Source organism: Malania oleifera, chromosome 11 (assembly GCF_029873635.1).
Source record: "Malania oleifera isolate guangnan ecotype guangnan chromosome 11, ASM2987363v1, whole genome shotgun sequence".
Taxonomy (NCBI): domain Eukaryota; kingdom Viridiplantae; phylum Streptophyta; class Magnoliopsida; order Santalales; family Ximeniaceae; genus Malania; species Malania oleifera.
In genome coordinates, this window is record NC_080427.1 from 67,588,733 (window position 1) to 67,596,630 (window position 7,898).

The following is a 7,898-nucleotide window of genomic DNA, read 5'->3' on the forward strand; positions in this document are numbered from 1 at the left end:
CACTTTGTTTATTGTTTTCAAAATCATAAAAAAACAAAAAGATTTTCAACCCACATTTTACTGCAACAGGATTTCACTAAACTTTCACAAATACTTTGATACTCAGTGGTCCCTGTGGAATACGATCCTGGACTCATCCTTGATACAACTTGACACTTCTGCACTTGGAAGCATAACTCAGAACGAGTCAAGTTTTTGGCGCCATTGTCGGGGATTAATTGGTTTCATCAAAGTGTTTCTCAAATTTCAGAGAGGGTATTTATAGAGCTGTGAACGTCTTCACAGTCTGGGTGATATCTACTTTCTCTCATTTGGCCTGTTTGTTTTTATTTTTGTTTTATTTCATTTATACTAATTTTGTATGTCTGGTTGGGTTAGAGATAACACATTTAAACTGGTTAGGACAGACTCATCCATCTCATCATCGAGTGCACCTATTTCACTTGAATCATCATCTAACACTCATAGCATCATGGCTGAGAATGAACATCATGATAGGGAGAACCCTAATAGGACACTCAGAGAATATTTGCAACCTGTTAGGACCAGCACCCCATCCTGCATTATTCTACCTTTGAATGCAAATGCTTTTAATTTTGAACTTGGGATGATTCCATTGTTACCTCATTTTCATGGCATTGAATCTGAAAACTCATATTTGCATATTAAAGAGTTTGAAGAAGTGTGTTCCACATTCATGGACAGAACATGCATTGAGGAGGTAATAAGACTGAAATTGTTTCCATTTTCTTTAAAAGACAAGGCAAAAACCTGGTTGAATTCCTTAAGACCAAGATCCATTGGGACTTTGGCAAGAAATGCAAACTGAGTTTTTAAAGAAATTTTTTCCCATGCAAAGAACTAATGCTTTGAAAAGACAAATCATGAACTTTTGCCAAATGTGGAAACATTTTATCAGTGTTGGGAATGTTTCAAAGATCTCTTAAATGCATGTCCTCACCATGGATATGAGAATTGGAGGGTCATCAATTTTTTCTATAAGGGGTTGCAACCAAAGATGAGACAATTTGTAGAAACAATGTGCAATGGTGAGTTTTTCAATAAAGGGCCCGAAGAAGCTTTTGACTATTTTGATTATTTGGCTGAAAACGCCCAATCTTGGGATGTCTCTAATGTGTATGATAGATCTGAAAAACAAAAATGTATTAGTGGGAGTGGTAAGTATCAATTGAAAGAAGTTGATGATTTGAATGCTAGACTTGCATTGATGTCTAAAAGGTTAGATTCCATTGAGCTTAAGAAGATAAATAAAATGCATGTTTTACCATCATCTTCTGAAAAATGTAGCATATGTGAGGATCCAGGGCATATGAATGATGCATGTCCAACTATTCCTGCTTTTAAGGAAGTTTTACTTGATCAATCTAACCCAGTGCATATGGTTTCTAAGAATTCTTCTGGACCTTATTCTAATACTTATAATGTAGGTTGGAGAAATCATCCAAATCTCAGTTGGAAAAAATGACCAAGTGGGGCCATCTACGCAGGGACCAAGTCAATATAATCCTTATGCACCTGTTGGCCAAGGCTTGGGACCACCTCATTTTCCAAATCAGCCACCCTCAATGCAGAAAAGAGGAATGAAAGACTCCATACAGCAGCTAACTATTAACTTGCAACAGTTTATGCAGAGTTAGAGCACAATCAACAACCAGAACTCCCAGGTCATCAATGACATCATAGGGACTGACCACCTCATTTTCCAAATCAGCCACCCTCAATGCAGAGAAGAGGAATGAAAGACTCCATACATCAGCTAACTATTAACTTGCAACAGTTTATGCAGAGTTAGAGCACAATCAACAACCAGAACTCCCAGGTCATCAATGACATCATAGGGACTCTCACTAGAGTAACCACCACTTTGAGTAACCAAGAGAAAGGAAAATTTCCAGCTCAATCCCAACCCAATCCACAAGGGCACAGTCAATCATCTCAAAATATTGGTGAAGGAAGCAATGTGAAATCAGTGAAAGCTATTACAACTTTGAGGAATGGTAAGGTTTTGGGTGACCCTGCCTATGGTGCAGAAAGTTCAGGTAAAAATGCTAACCCTCCTCTTGATAGTGGTGAGTCAAGCACATTAATTTCAAATAATGATGCATATCCCATACATGCACCATTTCCACAACGTTTGCTTTCTTTGCACAAGGATAAACAGCATGCTGAAATCCTAGAAATTTTTAAGCAAGTTAGGATTAACATTCCACTTCTAGATGCTATAAAACAAATTCCTACTTATGCTAAATTTATAAAGGATTTATGCACTGTAAAACGCAAACTGAATGTGCAGAAAAAGGCCTTCCTCACTGAGCAAGTTAGTGCCATTATTCAAAATCACACACCACCTAAGTACAAGGATTCCGAGTCACCTACTATTTCATGTGTCATTAGAAACTCTAAGATAGGGCAAGCCTTGCTAGACTTAGGTGCGGGGGTTAATTTGCTACCTTATAGTGTGTATGAACAATTGGGGCTAAGGGAATTGAAAACCACATCCATTATTTTGCAGCTTGCTGATAGATCCATAAAAATTCCTAAGGGTATTGTTGAGGACATCTTGGTCCAAGTGGATAAATTTTATTACCTTGTGGATTTTGTGGTCTTGGATATGAAAGTGGCATCCCACGCAAATTCTTCACCACCTGTGATTTTGGGAAGACCATTTTTAGCAATCTCTAATGCCATAATCAATTGTAGGAGTGGTGTTTTAAAATTGAGTTTTGGAAATATGACTTTAGAACTGAATATCTTCAATTTGTGCAGGCAACCTCAAGAACATGAAGACATTCAAGAAGTCAATTCATTAGAATCCTTAATTGCAGATACCCCTTGGTTAAATTATGATTGTGATGAGCAGTGGGAGGATTTAGAAGACTCCCTTGATTTAACTGAGTCCATTGATCATTTTTATTCTCTTTGTGTTGCAGGTGATTCAACTGAGATGCAATGGGAGCTCAAATTTGAACCACTACCGGCAATACAAACCCCAACACAACCATCCAATGAGAAGACACCAGTGTTAGAATTGAAGCCACTGCCACCGGAGCTAAAATATGCCTACCTTGGACCAGAGAACTCATTCCCAGTGGTAATTTCTGCATTGTTGACCCCTGACCAAGAAAGTAAATTGTTGAGAATTTTGACACAACACAAATCAGCCATTGGCTGGTCCATTGCTAACATTAAAGGTATAAGTCCTCTCATTTGTACACATAGGATATATTTGGAAGAGGATTCAAAACCCTCTAGATAGATGCAAAGGAGACTAAACCCCACAATGAAGGAAGTGGTAAAAAAGGAAGTCTTGAAATTGTTAGACATAGGCATCATATATCCAATTGCTGACAATAAATGGGTTAGTCCAATACAAGTTGTTCCAAAAAAATCTGGTATAACTATTGTAGAAAATGATAAGGGAGAATTGGTGCCTATTAGAGAGACCACAGGCTGGAGGATGTGTGTAGATTATAGGAAATTGAATGCTGCCTTTAGGAAGGATCATTTTCCTTTGCCTTTCCTTGACCAAGTTTTAGAAAAAGTGGCAGGGCATGAATATTACTGTTTTTTAGATGGATTCTCCGGTTATTATCAAATAGAAATAGCTCCAGAGGACCAAGAGAAGACTACCTTCACTTATCCCTTTGGAACTTTTGGCTTCGGGAGAATGCCATTTGGGCTATGCAATGCACCAACTACTTTTCAAAGATGTATGTTAAGTATTTTTAGCAACTTGATTGAGGACAGTGTAGAGGTATTCATGGATGACTTTTCAGTTTTTGGAAAAACATTTGATGCATGTTTGTCTAATTTGCAGGTTGTTTTGAAAATATGTGAAGAAAAGCAATTGTTATTAAATTGGGAAAAATGTCACTTTATGGTCCAACAAGGAATAGTTTTGGGGCACATTGTATCCTCTCGAGGCATAGAGGTGGATAAAGCTAAAATAGACTTGATTTCAAATTTGCCTGCATCTAAAAATGTGAAAGATGTTAGATCATTTTTAGGGCATGCCGGTTTTAATAGAAGATTCATAAGGAATTTTAGCTTTATCTCTAAACCTCTTTGCAAACTTTTGATGCATGACGTTAAATTTGAATGGACCCAAGAGTGTCAAAATGGTTTTGATGAACTGAAAACATGCCTCACCACTGCACCTATCATTCGATCTCTTGACTGGTCACTTCCTTTTGAATTAATGTGTGATGCAAGTGACTTTGCTGTGGGAGCTGTTCTTGAACAACGAAGAGATAAACTGCCATATGTTATATACTATGCTAGTAAGACTTTAAATGATGCACAAAAGAACTATTCCACCACAGAAAAAGAACTACTAGCTATAGTATTTGCATTGGATAAGTTTAGATCTTATCTTCTTGGTTCTCCTGTCATAATATTCACTGAGCATGCAGCTCTAAAATTTCTGCTGTCAAAAAAAGACACTAAGCCAAGACTGGTAAGGTGGATACTTCTACTTTAGGAATTTGATCTCATAATAAAAGATAAAAAGGGAGTGGAAAACGTGGTGGCGGATCACCTTTCTCGGCTTCAACCAGAAGTTTCTGAGAAGTTTTCTTTAATTTCTGATTATTTTCCTGATGAACAATTATTTGCAGTTGAATCTTTACCATGGTATGCTGATATTGTGAATTTCTTGGGAAAACTCCACCTCGTTGGAATGCTCAGGACATCAGAAGGTTGAAGGCTGAAGCTAAGAATTTCTTTTACGATGATCCTTATCTCTTTAAATATTGCTCAGATCAGATCATTAGGAAGTGTGTGCCTAACAATGAAATTTCTAGTGTTTTAAATTTTTGCCACACAGAAGCTTGTGGTGGGCATTTTTCTGCTCACAAAACAGTGGCTAAAATTCTTCAAAGTGGGTTTTATTGGCCAAGTATGTTTAAAGATGCTTTGAGTTTCTGTAAAGCTTGTGAACCTTGTCAAAATTTAGGGGGAATCACTAGGAGAAACATGATGCCTTTGCAACCTATACTAGAGATTGAAATTTTTGATTGTTGGGGTATAGATTTCATGGGACCATTTCCTTCTTCTTATGGCTATTTATACATTTTGCTTGCCGTTGATTATGTTTCTAAGTGGGTTGAGGCAGTCCCTTGTAGAACTAATGACCATCAAGTGGTTATAAAATTTTTGAAAGAAAACATTTTTGCAAGGTTTGGCATGCCTAAAGCCATAATCAGTGATCAAGGCACGCGCTTTTGCAACAAACATGTTTCAGCCTTATTGAAGAAGTATGGTATCCATCACAAAATCTCTACTGCTTACCATCCTCAATCCAATGGACAAGCTGAATTAGCAAATAGGGAAATTCAAAACATCCTTGAGAAAATTGTTAACCCAAACAAGAAAGATTGGTCTTTGAGATTGTCTGATAGCTTGTGGGCCTATAGAACAAGTTTTAAAACCATTTTGGGCATGTCTCCATATAGATTAGTGTATGGTAAGGCTTGTCATTTGCCTGTAGAGCTGGAACATAGGGCGTATTGGGCTATTAAACAATGTAATTTTAACATTGATGATGCTGGTTGTGTGAGAAAATTGCAGTTATCTGAATTGGATGAGCTAAGGATGGATGCTTACAACAATTCTAAATTGTCTAAGGAAAGAATGAAGAACTTTCATGATAAACACATTCAGCGTAAGACTTTTGAGCCCGACCAACAGGTGTTATTGTACAACTCTCGACTGCACTTGTTTCCTAGTAAGTTAAGGTCTCGGTGGAGTGGACTATTTGTGGTGAAGACTGTTTTTCCTCATGGTGCTGTAGAGATTCTGAATCCTCACAATGGTAATGTTTTTAAGGTTAATGGTCAAAGGCTCAAGCCTTTTATTTCTAACTTTGCACCTGAGGAATCTACTCTACATTTGCTTGATCCCACTTAGTATAGTTCATTTTCTTTCCTTTTCTTTTATGTTTTTTTTTTCTTTCATTTATATTTTTATTCCTCTCATTGTTTTCCTTTGTCCTTTAGTTGTTATTTCTTATTTCCTAGGATTGCACTCTTTTCAAAGCTATTCAGGTACTTCTTTTTCCTCTGTCTTGTACTTTTTCCTTTACGTCTCTATTCATCTTACAACTGTTTTGCTTTACGTTTAACTGCTTTCTTGGGTAAATTCTTTCATTTCTCCTACATCATTGAGGACAATGCTACATTTTAGTTGGGGGGTGGAAGAGTAATTACCCTGTGGTTTGCATGCTTTAAACATATGTTGGTTTACCTTGGAAAAATACTGTTATGGAGCTCAAAGCATGCTAAATTCCTCATTTGTGAACGTTACATGCCAATTTTTTTCCCTTGAGGATATAGAACACGTAGAATGTAGTGCAATCAAAAAGGTTTAAATCAAAAGAGATTTTTATCCATTTCACTTAGTTTCATCTAAGGGAAGGAGGTTGAAAGTCTTACTACACACATTACACAGGTTAGAAAACTTAGAACGATTACCTTAGACCATTTTTGGTCGATATACACTTCAATTGTTTGAGACTCTAATGAACCATATCCTAATGGCTTAAAAAAAAAAAAAGATTTGAAGCAAATGAAAATAAGAAACAAGCCAAGGATTGATTGAAAAAAGAAATATCAAAAAAATCAAAAATCAAAAATAATAAAAAAAAGAAAAGAGGGAAGCAATTGTGTATTGGAAAGGGCTACCTATTACCAGGGTCCTAACTAAATAAAAAAAGTGGGTACCTTTTGAAGTGTAGTAGCCTGAAAGCCACTTTTGTACATTTATGCACTAGAAATGGCTACCTACTACTGGGGTCCTAACTAATCATAAAAAGTGGGTGCCTTTTAAAGTGTAACAGTGTGAAAGCCGTCAAAACAATGGTTTTTAATTAGAGTAAGACCATGCGGTTGTCTTAAACTAATTGTTGTGATTGAAACCGTTAATGCCTATTGGTAGTCAATTTTGGAATTCTGACCATTTCTTGTACACGTAAGCTGTGTTACACTCCATTACCTTGGTTGAGTTACTAGATGGTGTATAAATTTTTCAGTTGATACATAACTTGGGTTAATCAGTGTCCTGTGTTCCTAAACTCATTGAGCATATTTTTCATGGTATGTGATTTTCATAAGTATTGGAATTTTAGTTGTTACTCCCTTGGTTTGAATGCATTCACGTTATTTGCTAGAGACTAACAAAACGTTAGTTGGGAGGTGTGATTACGCATCAAAAATAGGGTAATTCGACATTTAAATTCATGCATTAAAGGTCATAATTTTAATTAAATGCTCGAGTATGTCCATCTTTTTAATCAATGAGTTCATTCGATAATTATCCTATTTTGTCGAGGAAATTTACGGTCATTTGTGTTTTAATATTGCAGGACAATTTTTGGAGATCAAGATTGAAAGGCATCATTGATAAATCGTTGGCTCTTATTTCTTATTTTATTGTTGATGATAGGCACATCAAAACCTTGATTTAATCTAGGATTTTAATCAACTAATTTTTACATAAAATTTGGTTGATGCTTAATGAGAGTTTTTATTTTCTTCCGTTTGGTGGTGGTCAATTTACTCGATCTTTAGTAATAAAATTTTATCTTATTAATGCCTTGATTGGATTAATAAGAAGAGGAGTAAGGCCTAGGAAATTAGTAAACGGTGGAAGCAAATAGACGTTGAACCCGTAACCCGAGTGTTTGGTAAAATTGTTTCAGTTAATCTATTTAGTTTTGGTTGCGTTATTAGATTTACATTTTTGGAAAATTGATAAAATTTCATTCTCATTTTGATAGTTTACTCAAGCATCTCCCACTTTGTTTACTGTTTTCAAAATCATAAAAGACCAAAAAGATTTTCAACCCACATTTTACTGCAACAGGATTTCACTAAACTTTC

At 36.1% G+C, this 7,898-nt stretch overlaps 1 pseudogene; it reads left to right on the plus strand.

Annotated features, from left to right (window-relative positions):
• The first annotated feature begins 3,277 nt into the window (after window positions 1–3,277).
• LOC131167584 (uncharacterized) lies at window positions 3,278–5,928 on the plus strand (annotated as a pseudogene).
• Window positions 5,929–7,898: the final 1,970 nt, after the last annotated feature.